The sequence below is a fragment of the Terrapene carolina genome, unplaced genomic scaffold (genome assembly GCF_002925995.2).
Source record: "Terrapene carolina triunguis isolate 2854851 unplaced genomic scaffold, T_m_triunguis-2.0 Scaffold112, whole genome shotgun sequence".
In the NCBI taxonomy this organism is placed as follows: Eukaryota; Metazoa; Chordata; order Testudines; family Emydidae; genus Terrapene; species Terrapene triunguis.
The window spans coordinates 23213043-23222243 of record NW_020664463.1 but is presented as its reverse complement, the minus strand read 5'-3'; the positions used below and the strand labels follow the sequence as shown (position 1 = coordinate 23222243).

The following is a 9201-nucleotide window of genomic DNA, read 5'->3' as shown; positions in this document are numbered from 1 at the left end:
TCATCACAACTCTACCCCATGCCCACTCCATAAAGTGTTTTGGCATCCTTCAAAATGAAACGTGCTGGGGAAATACAAATTCTCCATCCTGTATCTTTAAAATATCTTGGAGTTAGTAACAGGTTTCTGTCTTCACTGTACCAGTGCTGTGAGGTCAGCACATTTCTGATGTCAGCTGATGCTTCGAGAAATTAATCACAAGACAGAGGAAGAGAACAATACGTTTGCAGAGAAACAGCTACTGAAAAGAACCTCACACTTCTGTGAGTTACAATTCACAACACTTTAATTTAGTTTTTCCATGTAACAAAGGCAGCATCATTGTGGCTGCTATCATCTCATCTCAAACTCTGGCTGTCGTCCCACACCTATGCAGTTCTGTTCTCTCATCCCTTCATCATCGAGAGGGTAATGGAGAGAGAAAAGTGTTCCCGTAAAGGGGAAAGGAAGATCTCTTGCCGCTTCACAATGCCTAGAGAAATAAACCACAGAAAATCAGTCTCCTTCATGAGAATATACAATCAGAAATTCAAGCAGGCATCACAAAAACTACCACCACCAATTGGCAGTCTTGGTAGACATGCCAAGAACTACATAGGCCACGGAGACCAAAACTTCCCTCTTGACCTTAAGGAAGGTCCCTCCAGCTCAGGGGATGTGGTGCAGTGGAGGCTGTGTGCCCTGAGAGAGAAGTCTGACCACTGATGCCTGTGTGTTTACCTGTCCTGTGGAAGAGGATTTCAATCTCTGGGGCTGCTGATCCAGCACATTTCACCAGCATTACATTCCTGCAGACATATTTCATATGGAGAGAAATGTAAAAAGTCTAGCAGGGTCAAACTGCAACCTCTCTCTCCCCAGCTCTCCCACTGACAAAGCCTCAGAATCTGCCACATGGAAGACAAACATTTCTGGCATTCAGGGAGGGGTACTGCTCCCATGTGCTGCCCCACAGATGGGCGGGGAAGGTAATTAGAATGCTGGTGTGGGTTCTATCATCCTTGTGTTTGTCAGATGGATGGGGCTGTATGGTGTTCTCACTCCCCCGAAGAAACTTAAGCAATTCATCTTGAGTGTCTTCCTAAAGCATCTAGAGTATATTGCAACTTGTGTGCATAACATACAACAGCAGCAAAATGCCAATACCTATAGGAGAGAGCGGAGACTGACTAACACACAGTATTCCACACCAAAGTGGTGACGAAGAAAAACTTTGCACAAGGACACTGCGGGAAATCGTATTCTTATAAAAATGGCAATGAAGTCTTTAAGGTGTAGACAGACCCACAGCTGTCTTCCCATCCCCCACCACAGACACACTGCCATCACTAACCATCTTGGCCTCTACCCCACAACTTCATTAAGTTTTAGGTCTCTGGGTTCATGGAGCTGTGCTCCACAGCACTTCCTGTTTATTTATCTAGGTAATAAGAATATGAATAATATGCACTTCTACAGCTCCTCCCTTCCAAGAATCTAAGTGCTTTACAGACATTAATGCATTAAGCCTCACAACATCCCCATGAGGGAAGTCAGTATGCTCAATTTCCCCCCATGCTTCTTTTGTGAATAATGGAGGAAGCCTGCGTGGTGAAATTGAATGAATTCCTCAAAGTAACAGCAAGTTTGTGGCAAGGGCAAGAATAGAACCCAGGATTTCTAACTCCCAGTCCAAGTGATTTAACCATAATAGCATCCTTCTTGTCAAACTCGAATTACCGTACCATTTACCAAAGACTCCACCATATAATACAAAGAGTTCATATGATGGACTCAGAACTAAAAATCCCTCTGAACACTAACGATACAAAATTTTTTATGTTACCATAAAACAGTATCTATTATCAACTAGATTCTAGTTTGCTGCCCAACCACAAAATATAGGTCCATCTCATACTGCCCTAGTTTAACCCAAGGATTTAACATTGCTACATAAATGCAGTGTATCTGTAAATGAAATAACAGTACAGGACCACAGTAAAAAATAACGAAAAAATAATTGGAGGTCAGAAAGCAGCTGCCATTTTCTGTAGCAGTTTTATCTATTAGTGCTCTGCAAATTCAAAGAAAGATTTTTGTAGTGTGCCCCAAAACAGAACTCCCCCATACCATCAGCTATTATGCTGAGCATGGTATAAATATGCAGGCAGACGGAGTAAAGTCTGGACCCCAACACTACCTCTTTCCCTTTGTGGAATGAGTCTGGGCGTTCACAGGGGGGGAGAAGAGAGTCTAAATGACAGTATTTGAAAGGGTATCCCTAGACGAGTGTAAAAGGTGTATTTTTAAAACATTAGCTAAAATATTTTAAAACTCTAGAGTAGACCAGGCAAGCTGTATTTTAATAGGTGTTAAAACCCTTCCTGGGAATTGCCCTCAACCAGCTAGCATGTTAAAATACAACTTGCCCACTCTACAGACATTTGAAAATGTTATTTTAAACATTTTAGCTAACATTAAAAAAAGAAAAACACCTTTAATCTTAGTCTAGCCAAACCCTAGAACTAAAATTCACTGGTAGGTAGGTTTTGGCTAGGTACCCGTTCAATCTAATCCTCCCCCCTCCTTGATCTCAACTCTCAACAGCAGAGGGCTTTCTGCAGTCAGCCATTCTTTTAGTAAGACATATACACAACCACACCAGGAAGCTATAAAAAGCCAGCCACAAAGGATGCAGTTATTCAAGGCAGGCAGCACTTTCAACTTCCCCCTCCTTCTGTTTCTCTTCCTCCCTTACTAAACAGCAGGTCTGATCCCCTCCCAGCAATATCAATGAGTGCAGGATTGGAACCAGACTAGATGAAACCTTTTATTTTACAGGCAAAATTACTGCCTTCCAAAAACGCAGCCATGTTCCCCTCCCCCTTCCCACTCTGCTCCCTACAGGAGAGAAATTCCAGAGACTGGGAATGGGCACTGAAGTGACAAAACCATCACTCTCCCACCCCCAGGCACTTTGCTCTTAGGAACAGTGCTACAGCAAAGAGAAACCTCTGCATAGCCTAGTGATGCTATTTCTGTCTTTCCTATTCAGCAACTTGCCACCAAATCAGAAATGGACAATACCACCAAATAGACATAGGGGACGAAACCCACTGATCTCTTTTTACAAAGCCCTCTTCTGGGCAAATGTTCAATCTACTGAGCCTCTCTCTCACTGTCATTTATATACTTTGGCAACACTTGCATTGCTTGTCATGCCATTAAGAGTTTCGATTTGCTATCAAACTGTCCCCACTCCCTCTCTGTCACCCCACCCAGCCCCTGCGCTTTTTATCTGACATTCTGTAGAGGAGACGGAAAAAGAGTGTTTCTGAAGAGAACAAAAGGAAAATGGAGAAATACCCTGACAATGCCCTGCCTCAGCACAATGTAAATGCCACTCTTTGTCCCAGCCTAATCCATGCTGGCAGGGCGGGGGCGGAGGGGGGGAGGAGAATGGGGAGGGTTGCTGAAGCCCCTCCCCTTTCCATGAATGCACCTCCTCTTCCCCCCCCCCGAAAAGAAATACAAGCCATTCCACTCCCTTCGTGTATCTCTTTACCAGTGTGTGTGTATGGAGGGGGGGCGGTAGGGGGGGTTGCAGTAAACACAGGGCACTCTGCTCTGCACTGCATCTGGTGGGGAAAGCAGACTGGATAGATGTTGACATGCAAAAAGGGAGAAAAACATTAATCTAATCCCCTTTTCTTGCATTTCAGAAGCCTTTGCTGAATACCTAAAATGGCTACCTCAAGCCTTGCCTTTGTGAACAAGGCTCACATTTCTATACCCCTACCTCCCCAATTCAACTACCAACAGCAGCTGGAGATGCCTTATGAGTAGGACCCTACCAAATTCATGGCCGTGAAAAACACGTCACGGACTGTGAAATCTGGTCTTTTGTGTACTTTTATCCTATACAGATTTCATGGAGACCAGCGTTTCACAAACTGGGAGTCCCCACCCAAATGAGGGGGGTCGTGGTATTGCCACCCTTATTTCTGACCTGCCTTCAGAGCTGGATGGTCGGAGAGCAGCGGTTGCTGGCTAGAAGCCCAGCCCTGAAGGCAGTGCCCCACCAGCAGCAGTGCAGAAGTAAGGGTGGCAATACCATACCATGCCATCTTTATTTATCCACTGCTGGTGGTGGTGGTGCTGACTTCAGAGCTGGGCTCCCAGCCAGCAGCCACTGCTCTGCAGCAGCCCAGCTCTGAAGGCAGCACTGGCGCCAGCAGCAGCACAGAAATAAGGGTGGCAATACCGCAACCCACCTACAATAACCTTCTGACACACCCCCCCCCTGCAATCTCCTTTTGGGCCAGGACCCCTAGTTACACCACAGTGAAATTTCTGATTTAAATATCTGAAATCATGACATTTACGATTTTTAAAATCCTATGACCGTAAAATTGACCAAAATGGACCATGAATTTGATAGGGCCCTGGTTATGAGACTGACCAACATTTTTGGTTAGGGGACTGACTATTATCTCCCCTCCTCACGCCTCTTGGTTTTCCTGTTCCACTCACTCTGGGTAAAAAATTGTCATTTTACTACGAGAAACACAGCAGCATTTTTAACCAGAATGACCATCTGTCTCTATGGACTGGAGCTGCGCTGGCGTCTACACCATGCCCATCCCTAGGTCCGCTGCAACACTCAGCTTTCCTCCTCCACCGTGTGAAGGCTAAAAAGCCTTTTCCATGGGAGGGGAGAGGGGTGTGTGTGTGTGTGGGGGGGGGGGGGCGGGGTTTCTTGTTTTCTTCCTCTCAATGGACAGTTGGGGAGTGCTAAGGCTGAGCAAGTTCCCTTTTGCTGTCTTTACTCCACTGCTGCTGAAACACCCAGCTATGCTTTTGACTCCGCTTGCCTTGACTATCACAATCTGCTCTCGTCATTTCAGTCTCTTGACTGTAAATGCAAGAGCCTTCTCCTCTAAAGCTCCCGCCATCTAGAACAGCATTGGTGTATCACTCCACTGGACAGAACTCTCTACAAATCTCTACTCAAAACACCTTTCCAATTTGGACCTAGATCTTAGTTTCTTGTGCCCTCTGCAATGACCTCGGGTCAAATCCTGCTTACTTCCCACACAATAAGTACTCCAGATGGTTTTAATGGGACTACTCAGATAAGTAAAGCAAACAGGATTTTGCCCTTAGTATTTAACCAAGCGTAATATTTAAGTGCAAAGTGAACAGGGGATAGTCTTACAGAAGAAAAAAAGCAACAACGATATATTATTCACTGTGTGCATTTTAATCACATCCAAGTAACACTTCTGCCATATCAATGCGCTATAACCGCAAGAAACTTCTTTTGGACTTTAAGACATTCTAGTGGGACTGACAGCAGAACAGTCTGTCTTGCCAGTTAATAACAGAGCTATTTTAGAAGGCAGTCTGCACATTTTACAAGTTACTTCCAAGGTACTTGATTTAGAAGCCAAATGCAGTGAGCTATGCTGCAGATTTATAAAGTGTTCATTATAACAAAAGCATTTTGTTGCTTCTGAGAGCTGAGTGCATTGCACATACCAGGTTCTCCTTGTATCCTTTTATTCCCCATAAACTACCTGTGTGCCACCCTCTCTTTTTAAGGGACTCCCTGTAACCCTCACCAGCTCCTCCCTCTATGCCAGGGGCAAGGTGTGCCCCCCCCTTTCTTCCTTCTCTCCACCCCCACTCATTTCTTTTCTTTCTGTCTGGGAGGAAGACAGACAGAAACACGGATGCCATCAGGTTGAGTGTTAGGCTATGTCTACACTCCGCGGCTTACAGCGGCACAGCTGTGCTGCTAAAGCAGAGGTGGGCAAACTACAACCAGCAGACCCTCCTGCCCGGCCCCTGAGCTCCTGGCCCGGGAGGCTAGCCCCTGGCCCCTCCCCTCCCCCGCAGCCTCAGCTCGCCCCGCCGCCGGCACAATGCTCTGGGCAGCGGGGCTGCGAGCTCCTGGGGCAGCACCGCTACAGAGCCTGGCCTGACCCGGTGCTCTGTGCTGCGCAGTGCGTGGCGGTAGCACCGCCAGCCACCGGTGCAGCGTGGTAAGGGAGCAGGGAACGGTTGGATAGAGGGCAGGGGAGTTCGGGGTGGTGGTCAGGGGGCGGGTAGGGTGACCAGATGTCCCGATTTTATAGAGACAGTCCCGATTTTTGTGTCTTTTTCTTATATAGGCTCCTGTTACCCCTCCACCCCGTCCCGATTTTTCACACTTGCTGTCTGGTCACCCTAGGGGTCGGATGTGTGGATAGGGGTCGGGGTGGTCAGAGGACGGGGAACAGGGGGGTTGAATGGGGGCAGAGGTCGGGGGGGGGGGGGGGGGGGGGGGGGGGGGGTTGGATGGGATAGGAGTCCTGGGAGTAGGCCGTCAGAGGGCGAGAAGTGGATGGGTGGGGCGGGCCACACCCCCCTCCCCTAACCGTCCCTCCATACAATTTCCAAAACCTGATGCGACCCTCAGGCCAAAAAGTTTGCCCACCCCTGTGCTAAAGACTTGCTGCTGTAAGGCACGCAGTGTATCCGCTCTTTGTCGGCAGCAGAGAGCTCTCCTGGAGAGAAAATAAAACCACCCCCAACAAGGGGCAGTAACTTTGTTGGCGGGAGAGCGTCTCCCGCCAACAAAGCGCTGTCCACACCAGTGCTTTTCGTCAGTAAAACTTTTGTTGGTCAGAGGTGTGTTTTTTTTCACACCTGAGTGACAAAAGTTTTACCAACAAAAGTGCAATGTAGACATAACCGTAGACCCTACTTTGCATGGCCAATGAATAGGTAGTTTCCAGTATCTTTCGCTTCTGTCTTCCATGAAGACCACACAATATCCTTTTCACTGTATTTCTAGTGTGTCTATCACATACAGTATTCTAAGTATCATATGCAGTAATTAACATTTGCTTATTGATATGGGAGTGGATTTTATAATGGCTTCTGCTCTTAGCCTCTTCCTAGTTCAATAGCTTTTTGCTTACCATGTTGGGTTTGTTTTTGTTGCTGTATTAATTCCTTGTATTCAGTTATTATATAAAACTTTGATATTCTATATAATAAGTATAATCAGGAGGTTTTTTTAAATGAATTCCATCACTGATTATTAAATATTATTTTGAAGCCTTTTTCACATTTCACCTTGTAAGCAACTTAGCTTTTTGCACTTCACTTACCAACTTGACTTACTCAATTAGATCACAACAAGGTGGGTGAGGCAGTATGTTTTATTGGACCAACTTCTGTTGGTGGAAGGGACAAGCTTTCAAGCTACATGGAGCTCTTTCTGAGGTCTGGGGAAGGTAACCACAGTTTTCAAGTTAAATACAAGGTGGGACAAACTGTTACACATAAGGATTTGGCAAATGTTGTAGGAGACCACTTAAAATAAAGTGGGAAATTAACACCTCTGCAGTCATAGGACAAAGGAAGGTAGTAGGCAGCAAGGTATGTTAGAAATTGTTATAATGAGTCATAAAAGCAGTGTTTCTATTATGTCCATGGTTTTTGTGTGTCCAGCAGAGTTACAAATTTACCTTCCCAGGCTCATCTTTTGAAGATGCTTTGCAGGTTTCCTTTGAGAAGAGGACTCATATCCTAGGACCAACATGGCTACAACAACACTGAACCTGATGGATTAGTTTCACTTCAATAGTAGAGGGGACAGTATAAGTCCCAAGAAGACTTTTTTATTAATTAATTATTAATTATTATTATTATTAAAGTATCATGGAAAACATTTCTATTCACATTAGATTTTGAAAAATGTTTTTCTAAGGAAATAATGCACTGAACTGACTAGTACACCCACCACTGCTCTCTACTGGCTGGAATCAGAATGGCTTAACTGTGTGTCAACCTCTATGCTGCTAATGGCATGTCCTTCCGTTCAAGCGGCTGAGCCCTGTGCATTTACTGAAGGAGGATCTCTGCTGTTGCTGTGAAATTTTGAGTGGCCACGGTGTGCAGCAAAGTGACAACTGTGGCGTCCTAGGCGGCACTGACTTGTTCTAACATGAACTATAAAACTAAGATATACAGCTAGTTGCTTGCTACACAATATATAGTTAATGCTCCCCCCATACACTAAATGGATGAAAACCTGTCAGAATACTACGACGAGAGCACTTGAGATTAAACAGGTGACTGATTTTAACGTACAAAGTATTTGGGGGGAGGAAATGCTAAATATATTTATCAAGTGGTGTTTGCTACTATAGATTAATACTCAAAGATTCCAGAAAGGGATTATATATTCATATAAGGTGAATAGCACACAGGGTAGCTAAGCATATTGGCTATGAGTCTTGTGGCTTCAGGGCGGATCACTGGCTGGGGGTCAGGAAGAAATTTTCTTCCCATTTGACATGTAGTATTATGGAGGCTTATGTCTCCCTCTGAGATATCCAAGTGTTAGCCCAGGGATTCACAAACTGGGGGTCGGGACCCCTCAGGGGATCGCAAGGTTATTATATAGGGGGTCGTGAGCTGTCAGCCTCCACCCCAAACCCCGCTTTGCCTCCAGCATTTATAATGGTGTTAAATATATAAACAAGTGTTTTTAATTTGGGGGGGGGTCACACTCAGAGGCTTGCTATCTGAAAGGGGTCACCAGTACAATAGTTTGAGAACCACTGTGTTAGCCCATGTCAGAGGCAGCTGGAAGTGGGATGCTGAACGTCAGACGACACTAGTCGAGAAGGGCCAAGATGTCCATTCTACTATGACAATTCCTATGACGGGTAAGAATTGAGTAAAATCACACTCACCATTCAAAGTGACAGTTCAAGGACTCTGCCTCTCTCCTCTGTCCCCCTTACTTCAGTTAACATTTTGCAATCCATCTCTCCTTGAATTGTAGGTTTCGCAGGTCCCAGCCACATTAGTTCCTTCTTCTGCTACTGCCACCTACCAGTTTTATTATTCTGTTGCAGCAGAAGGGCATATAGAAGAAGTTCTTGTTCAGCACTCACATAATTACACAATTGGGATCCCTTTGTCTAAGGTGCCAAGGCTTATTCAAGTTTCTCCAACATCCTCCCCGCACCCAACAGCCTTTGCAAAGCACTGGACACAAGCAAGATTAATATCAGGCTTTGAAAGCCATTCCAGCAACAAGGGAGGGGTGGGAGAGTAGAGGATTGAGACATTAGCTTCAGTGGACTGCAATAGCTTTTCTCTTCTACACTTCCCACCAAAGACTGTTTATAAACACTATAGGACTTAACATTTTCTACC

At 45.4% G+C, this 9201-nt stretch overlaps 1 protein-coding gene across 1 annotated transcript in view; it reads right to left on the bottom strand.

The window, feature by feature from the left end:
* Positions 1-239: 239 nt before the first annotated feature.
* Positions 240-9201, bottom strand: part of RIMKLB (ribosomal modification protein rimK like family member B) — a 77431-nt gene continuing 68469 nt past the window's right edge. The window contains exons 9-11 of the transcript XR_003899818.1: positions 8733-8888; positions 721-788; positions 240-472 (exon numbers count right to left, since the gene is read on the bottom strand). The gene's annotated coding sequence lies outside the window, so the exon portion shown is untranslated. The remainder of the gene's footprint in view (positions 473-720; positions 789-8732; positions 8889-9201) is intronic.